General features: G+C 36.4%; 1 pseudogene across 1 annotated transcript; it reads left to right on the forward strand.

The window, feature by feature from the left end:
- The first annotated feature begins 6,371 nt into the window (after positions 1 to 6,371).
- LOC108536927 (14-3-3 protein zeta/delta pseudogene) lies at positions 6,372 to 7,927 on the forward strand (annotated as a pseudogene). Its single transcript, XR_001887666.1, has one exon. The product of XR_001887666.1 is annotated as a 14-3-3 protein zeta/delta pseudogene (transcript).

Genomic DNA, 7,927 nt, shown 5'->3' on the forward strand with positions numbered 1-7,927 from the left:
CCAGGTGAGGCGATGCCTCGCCCTGCTTCAGCTCTCGCTGGTCAGGCTGCAGCAGCTGACCAGCACCGATTGTCCGGCACTCCCTAGTGAGATGACCCCAGTACCTCAGTTGAAAATGCAGAAATCACCGGTCTTCTGTGTCGCTCGCGCTGGGAGTTGGAGACTGGAGCTGTTCCTATTCGGCCATCTTGCTCCGCCCCTCCCTTGTGCCTTTTAAGGTAAGTTTATATAAATATAAAATCAAAAAACTGTATGTTTTATAGGTGAAATGATAAAATGCAAAGATAAAATTATCAATAATCTTACAAATATGGGGGAAAGTCTGCTGTTAGCGGATCAGATAGAAGCCTGTGGCCATCACTCATACAGGACACTGTAGGAAGTCATACGACCATGAATTAGTGAATTTCAGATTTATTTAAGCAATTAGATATACATTTTCCATATATTCATTTTTATCTTATAATAACTCAGCAGACGTCTTCCTAATATCTCGATAAACAAAGACATAGATTGATGAGGCACACATATATTTCTAGCACAGTTGTGTAGCACTGAGGAAATTGCATGTCCTTGTACAGATCAGTTTCCTTATTAAAAATGAAAATATTTATTTCCTATTACTTAAAGGACTCGTCACAGGTGAGAAATACATTATCTTTATCTCCAGATGAAAAAAAAAAAAAAAAACCCTGTATTTTGAGGTTTTAATAATTATGCATTTCTTTATTAAGTCCTCACAAGTCCATTTTAAATACATAAAACCCCATTAATGCTTGGAGATATATGTAATTAGTCTTTACTTTCTAAAATCTATTTTCCTCCATTTAAAAACTCTGCCAAAACTAAGGGTGAGCACAAATTTTTATTTCCACAATTTATGAAAACATTCCAGCTGCTATTTGCAAATATTTATATAAACAATATTCTTCAGTTCTTAACATAACCAAAAGCATTAGTGGGTACCAGATATTCAGACATTCTCTCAAAAACATCACATTCACTTGGAAAGCCAAAGTTCAGGAACCAGTTTGGTAAATAGTAGAAACTAAAATGGATGCTCCTGGGAAACCTTTTTCCATGGATATGTTAAGATTACTTGATTCTGGGGCTAAAATAGTTGTTTACATGTTTGTCTTTAGAGAGAAAATAAATGCATATTCAATTGTATAGTGCGTTATTTTAATAGCTAGATGATGTTAGAGACAGTCTCCTTTACCTTTCATATATATGTGTATGTATGTGTGTGTATATATATACTATATAACACAAATTATTGATACAAATTATATTATGTACACGTTAGTGTAATTATTTCATTAATGCACAGATACTTTCTAAAGCATTGGCTGTATTATTCCAACGTATTTTGGAAAATTACACAGTCTATTCACATGACAATAGTCTCATTATGCTGTCTGTTATTTTACTCATTCAGGGAGACCCACTGCATTGTCTAAGACAATGGGGAAACAGAAATATGGCTAATTAGAACCGAATAGTATTTAGTATTTTCTCTCTCAAACTCACAAGCTTTGATTTTGTTGAAGGATCCCACTGAAAACCTGCTAACCTCCTGTCTAAGGTAACTATCATTATCATTATAGAGTAAAGTGAGATGCCTGTGAGACACTAAGAATAGGGTCACTGAAACTAAGGAATTAATTACTCAACACATAAGACAGTATAAACCATTTCCTCAAAAACTATTTATAAAGTGATTAAAATACACCAGAGGTAAGTGCTGGATTTGCAGAGAAACAAATTTAGGCACCTTTTCTACTCCCATAGACTTGAAATTCTATTTGGAATTGTAGAATAAAAAGCACGTCATAAAAATTTATAAAATGTTTTAGAAAGGAAGGACCACAATGCTTACAGAACATTCAGTAGGAATAGTAAGTACACCAGCAACACTGATCATAAAAGTGAGACCTGAATGATTTGCAGAAACAGGTCAAGTGAGAGGAAGACACAAAATGAAAGCAGGTAGAGTAGTAATGATAGTTCAGTTCCAAAGATTCCAAGTTTAGTTTAGCAGGAAGAGGTTGAATAAAGAGGCAGATTTCCTTAGAGAGATAGTTTGGAATCAGATAGCAGAAATACATTTGAAACATGTGACGAAGGCATTGGGGAGCCAGAGGGGGGAAAAAAAAAAAAATGAGCTGGGGAAAGATATGATCAGACTTCACTTAAAAAAAGCCTTAAGCTGTAATCCCAGCACTTTGGGAGGCCGAGACGGGCGGATCACGAGGTCAGGAGATCGAGACCATCCTGGCTAACACGGTGAAACCCTGTCTCTACTAAAAAAAAAATACAAAAAAAACTAGCCGGGCATGGTGGCGGGCGCCTGTAGTCCCAGCCACCCGGGAGGCTGAGGCAGGAGAATGTTGTAAACGCGGGAGGCGGAGCTTGCAGTGAGCTGAGATCCAGCCACTGCACTCCAGCCTGAGTGACAGAGCAAGACTCCGTCTCAAAAAAAAAAAAAAAAAAAGCCTTAAGATACAGTGCCTGGTTTTGACTGCAGAGGGCTAAGACTATGCAAAGTAGCATTTAGGAGATGGATGTAAGAGTTCAGGCAACATTTGATAAAATTATTCAAGAATATTCTTATCCGAGATGACTATGACTACTCTAATAATAGTAGTACAAATCTTATAATTGCATTGTGTGGGAAAAGCAGTTAATAGAGACAAAACTGTTAAAATATATTTGATACCTAGTCAGTGATTTGAATTAATGTTGACTAGTAACATTATTGCTATTTCTTGTTACTAACACTATTAATTTCCTAATATGTGCCAGACACTTCAGATCAGGGTCAAGCAGAAGGAAGCCAGGTATGGAGAGAGGTTCAGATACCCCATAAAATACAGTAATAGCTAACTTTCAAATATGTACAATACAACTTTGATCTAAATATTGTGTTAAATATTTATGAGATATTCTTTAGTTTTATATCCTATATAGTTTTCCTATAATCACCTTTACTAATTTTTTTTGCTGTAAACCTGAAGTTACATTTAATGCTTATATAGCAAATGTATGTTAAAAATGTGTTCATTATACTCTAGTTTATGAAGATTGTTTGGTAACTCCAAAATCAGTACTTCATTTTGGTATTAGGCATATACCAAATGGCTTAGCTATAGATGACCATAATGATCACTGCTGTCTATGCTTTGTAGTTTGTCACTGAAAAGTTAACAGTAAGTTGAACAAAATTTAGCATCATCACAATTTTGGAAAATTTTCAAATGCTTTATTATTTATGAACTATCAGTCAGTTCAATAGTTAAAGAATTTACAATGCTAGCAAATATGATAATATTCTGAATATAAGTGAAAATGTCACTGGAATTTTTTTTTTTTTTTTTTTTTTTTTTTTTTTTTTTTGATATGGAGTCTCGCTCTGTCGCCCAGGCTGGAGGGCAGTGGTGCGATCTTGGCTCTCTGCAAGCTCTGCCTCCAGAGTTCACGCCATTCTCCAGCCTCAGCCTCCCGAGTAGCTGAGACTACAGGTGTCCGCCACCACACCCGGCTAATTTTTTGTATTTTTAGTAGAGACAGGGTTTCACCATGTTAGTCAGGATGGTCTCGATCTCCTGACTTTGTGATCCACCCGCCTCGGCCTCCCAAAGTGCTGGGATTACAGGAGTGAGCCACAGTGCCCCGCTGTCACTTGATTTTTTTAATGGAAGAAATGCTTAGTAATTTGTAATTAGAAACAAGTTATATGCAATTTCTAAGCAGAACTAACTTAGTTCTCATATATAAATGATTGCATATATTTGATTTTTTGTAAATCATCAGCTGTCAGACTTAACTTATGGCACAAGTGAATAAAAGTAAATTATCTCCAATTTAACTGATTTAAAAATAAAAAGCTTAATACTAAATTCTGTAGATGGAAGTGAGTATAGTAAATACATTAATAAAAAAGGTGTAGATGATTAGTAATTTATTATTATTCTTTACGTTAGAATTGTGACTGCTTAACAATTACTTAAATGTTTGAATTTATCACTTATTATCTTATTTGTCTAAGTCACTATGTGTGAAACATCATGATTGCGTTTAATCTAATTTAATGTAAAATAAATAAAAAATAGGTTGGTGCAAATGTAATTGAGGTTTTTGACATTACTTTTTTGAAAACTGCAATTACTTTTACACCAACCAAATATTTCATTTATTTAATTAACTATTTATTTATTTATTTGTTTTCACTTCAGGTTTCCATAGTTCGGTTACTTAACCTGTCCTGTCCTCATATCCTTACCAGCTTTATGGAAGGCATTTAACTAGGTGACCTCTTTGTCATTTTAGAATTCTTACGAATATGCTATAATTTGAATTTGACTCATATGACAAAGTCCTTTTTTTTTTTTTTTAAACTTGCACTTTAAGTTCAGGGGTACAAGTGACGGTTTGTTCCATAGGTAAACTTGTGTCATAGGGATTTGTTGTACAGATTATTTCATCACCCAGGTATTAAGCCCAGTACCCACTAGTTGTTTTTCCTGATCCTCTCCCTCCTCACAACTTCTACCCTCTGAAAAACCCCAGTGTGTGTTGTGGCCCTCTGTGTGTCCACGTGTTATCATCATTACGGTCCCTTATCTGTATGGTTCTATGGAAATTTGGTGACAGGAAATCAGATACATTAGTACCAATACTCAGCTGTATAAGTGGGTATCAGCCAAACAGGTTGAAAATGATCCAACAGAAAACTAACTCTTTCACCATTTGTTATTTAAAAACTCAAAATCTAACTTCATTACATTACTATCCCAGTCCTGGGGAAAAATACAATAAACTATAACAGTTTCCATTTTATCATACACAGTCACATCATTTATGGCCAGAAACAAACTACCTTTGTTTCTAGTGTAGTTACGTTGCACAGATAACTTCCCAATAATTTTCTGGTTTGTCTCTCTCCTAATTTGAATGTTACACCTACACTTTCTCCTAATATATAGATATTTCAAATACAACTAAAAAATAACAGCCCTTCTTTTATTATCAGTGACTGTATTTTCTATGGGAATGAATCCCCAGTCTTTATTATGAAGTGTTCATGCATATTGTGATAGAGTGTGGCCTGTCCTTCCTCTATTCAAGAATCACCACCACCCCGCTCCCTGCTGCCCTGGACACCACGCCCTATCACACTCTGTGACTTTACTATTTCTCTAAAAGAACATGTTCTATCATGCATTCTGGTTTTGAGGGCTGGAGTGGGGGATATGCAGGTTTTCTTTATCCATGGTGTACCCTTTCTATTTGTCCACTTGACAATCTTGTATTCATTCTTCAAGCCTCAAGTCACATACCACTTGTGGAGCCTTCACTTTTCGCCCCAGAGGTGCTTCTTTCTCTGAGATCTAAAGCAATTTTAATGCAGTTTTACTGTAATAGTAATTTGTTATCTAGAGAACACTGCCCGTTTCATTGCTTCATATTGTGCATTGCTCATTTTATTTCTAAGACTTACAACGAATAATTATTCAGAAATTCATCGAATCCTAGGTCATCCAAAAACCAAAGCTTTCATAACTCATGGTGGAGCCAACGGCACCTATGAGATGATCTACCATGGGATCCTTATGTGAAGGAGGCTTCCTTTGTTTGCAGATCAACCTGATAACATTGTTCACATGAAGGCTAGGGGAGAAGCTGTTAAACTGGACACAAAAATGATGTCAACTACAGATTTGCTCAATGCATTAAAAGCAGTCATTAATGATCCTTCATGAATGTACAGGTTTTTTTTTTTTTTTTTTTTTTTTTTTTTTTTTAACTACATAGCATGTATTGATGAGTTCTTACATGAAGACCAGGGGAGCAGCAGTGACTCCGAACATGAACACAATGCTGAGTACATATATGTATTTTTTAATGCTTGAAGACAATCGTTAAGAAACCATTGTGAGTATCACAATCTGTTGTGTGTGTGTGTGTGTGTGTGTGGTTTTAATGGAAACATTTGACAGAGGTTTTAGGATAGTGCATACGTTTTGAAATAGTTGAAAAGTGAAATAAGAGAAATTGCTGCTGGTGGTAACAGAAGGATTATGAGGAAGATTGAGAGCAAACCTGAAGCAGGGAACCATGAATGTCATGACAGTACTGACTAATTTATGCGGGTCTTTCAGTAAGAGAGCTCATCAAATGTTATATTTTAAATAAATTTTATTTTGTATATTGAAGGTATACAAAGTGATGTTATGGGATATAAATACAGAGTAAAAATTTTACCACAGTGAAGCAAATAAACATGTCCAGCATCTCACATTAGTTGCACATTTTCCCTTATCTTTAAAACTCTTTAAAAATAATTCATTTTCTGCTACCATCCTCGCTCATTACCCAGCCTGTGGTCCACTCCCACCACCAGCTGGAACCCTGGGGACTACGACGTCCCTCAAACCTTGCTTCTAGGAGACAAAAAGAACATCCAGTCATGGATAAAAATGAGCTGGTTCAGAAAGCCAAACTAGTCGAGCAGGCTGAGCGATATGATGACATGGCAGCCTGCATGAAGTCTGTAACTGAGCAAGGAGCTGAATTATCCAATGAAGAGAGGAATCTTCTCTCAGTTGCTTACAAAAATGTTGTAGGAGCCCATAGATCATCTTGGAGGGTCATCTCAAGTATTGAACAAAAGATGGAAGGTGCTAAGAAAAAACAGCAGATGGCTCGAGAATACAGAGAGAAAATTGAAAGGGAGCTAAGAGATACCTGCAATGATGTACTGTCTCTTTTGGAAAAGTTCTTGATCCGCAATGCTTCACAAGCAGAGAGCAAAGTCTTCTATCTGAAAATGAAAGGAGATTACTATCGTTACTTGGCTGAGGTTGCCACTGGTGATGACAAGGAAGGGATTGTGGATCGGTCACAACAGGCATACCAAGAAGCTTTTGAAATCAGCAAAAAGGAAATGCAACCAACACATCCTATCAGACTGGGTCTGGCGCTTGACTTCTCTGTGTTCTATTATGAGATTCTGAACTGCCCAGAGAAAGCCTGCTCTCTTGCAAAGACAGCTTTTGATGAAGCCATTGCTGAACTTGATACATTAAGTGAAGGGTCATACAAAGACAGCACGGTAATAATGCAATTACTGAGAGACAACTTGACATTGTGGACATCGGATACCCAAGGAGGCAAAGCTGAAGCAGGAGAAGGAGGGGAAAATTAACCGGACTTCCAACTTTTGTCTGCCTCATTCTAAAATTTACACAATAGATCATTTGTCATCCATGCTGTCCCACAAATAGTTTTTTGTTTACGATTTATGACAGGTTTATGTTACTTCTATTTGAATTTCTGTATTTCCCATGTGGTTTTTATGTTTACTATTAGGGGAGTAGAGCCAGTTAACGTTTAGGGAGTTATCTGTTTTCATCTTGAGGTGGCCAATATGGGGATGTGGAATTTTTATACAAGCTATAAATGTTTGGCATAGTACTTTTGGTACATTGTGGCTTCACAAGGGCCAATGTAAAACCGCTTCTGTGTTTAAGCAAAGAAAACTGCCTACATATTGGTTTGTCCTGGTGGGGAATAAAAGGGATCATTGGTTCCAGTCACAGGTGTAGTAATTGTGGGTACTTTAAGGTCTGGAGCACTTAGAATGCTGTGGTAGAAACATACCCCATGGACACCACAGGTTAAACCATGTATATCTGTGGAACACTCAATCTCAATGTGCACATCTTTGACTACAGCTGCAGAAGTGTTCCTTTAGACAAAGTTGTGACCCATTTTACTCTGGATAAGGTCAGAAACAGTTCACATTCCATTATTTGTAAAGTTACCTGCTGTTAGCTTTCATTATTTTTGCTACACTCATTTTATTTGTATTTAAATGTTTTAGGCAACCTAAGAACAAATGTAAAAGTAAAGATGCAGTAAAAAT

The sequence above is a fragment of the Rhinopithecus bieti genome, unplaced genomic scaffold (assembly GCF_001698545.2).
Source record: "Rhinopithecus bieti isolate Rb0 unplaced genomic scaffold, ASM169854v2 scaffold_14002, whole genome shotgun sequence".
Classification (NCBI taxonomy): Eukaryota; Metazoa; Chordata; class Mammalia; order Primates; family Cercopithecidae; genus Rhinopithecus; species Rhinopithecus bieti.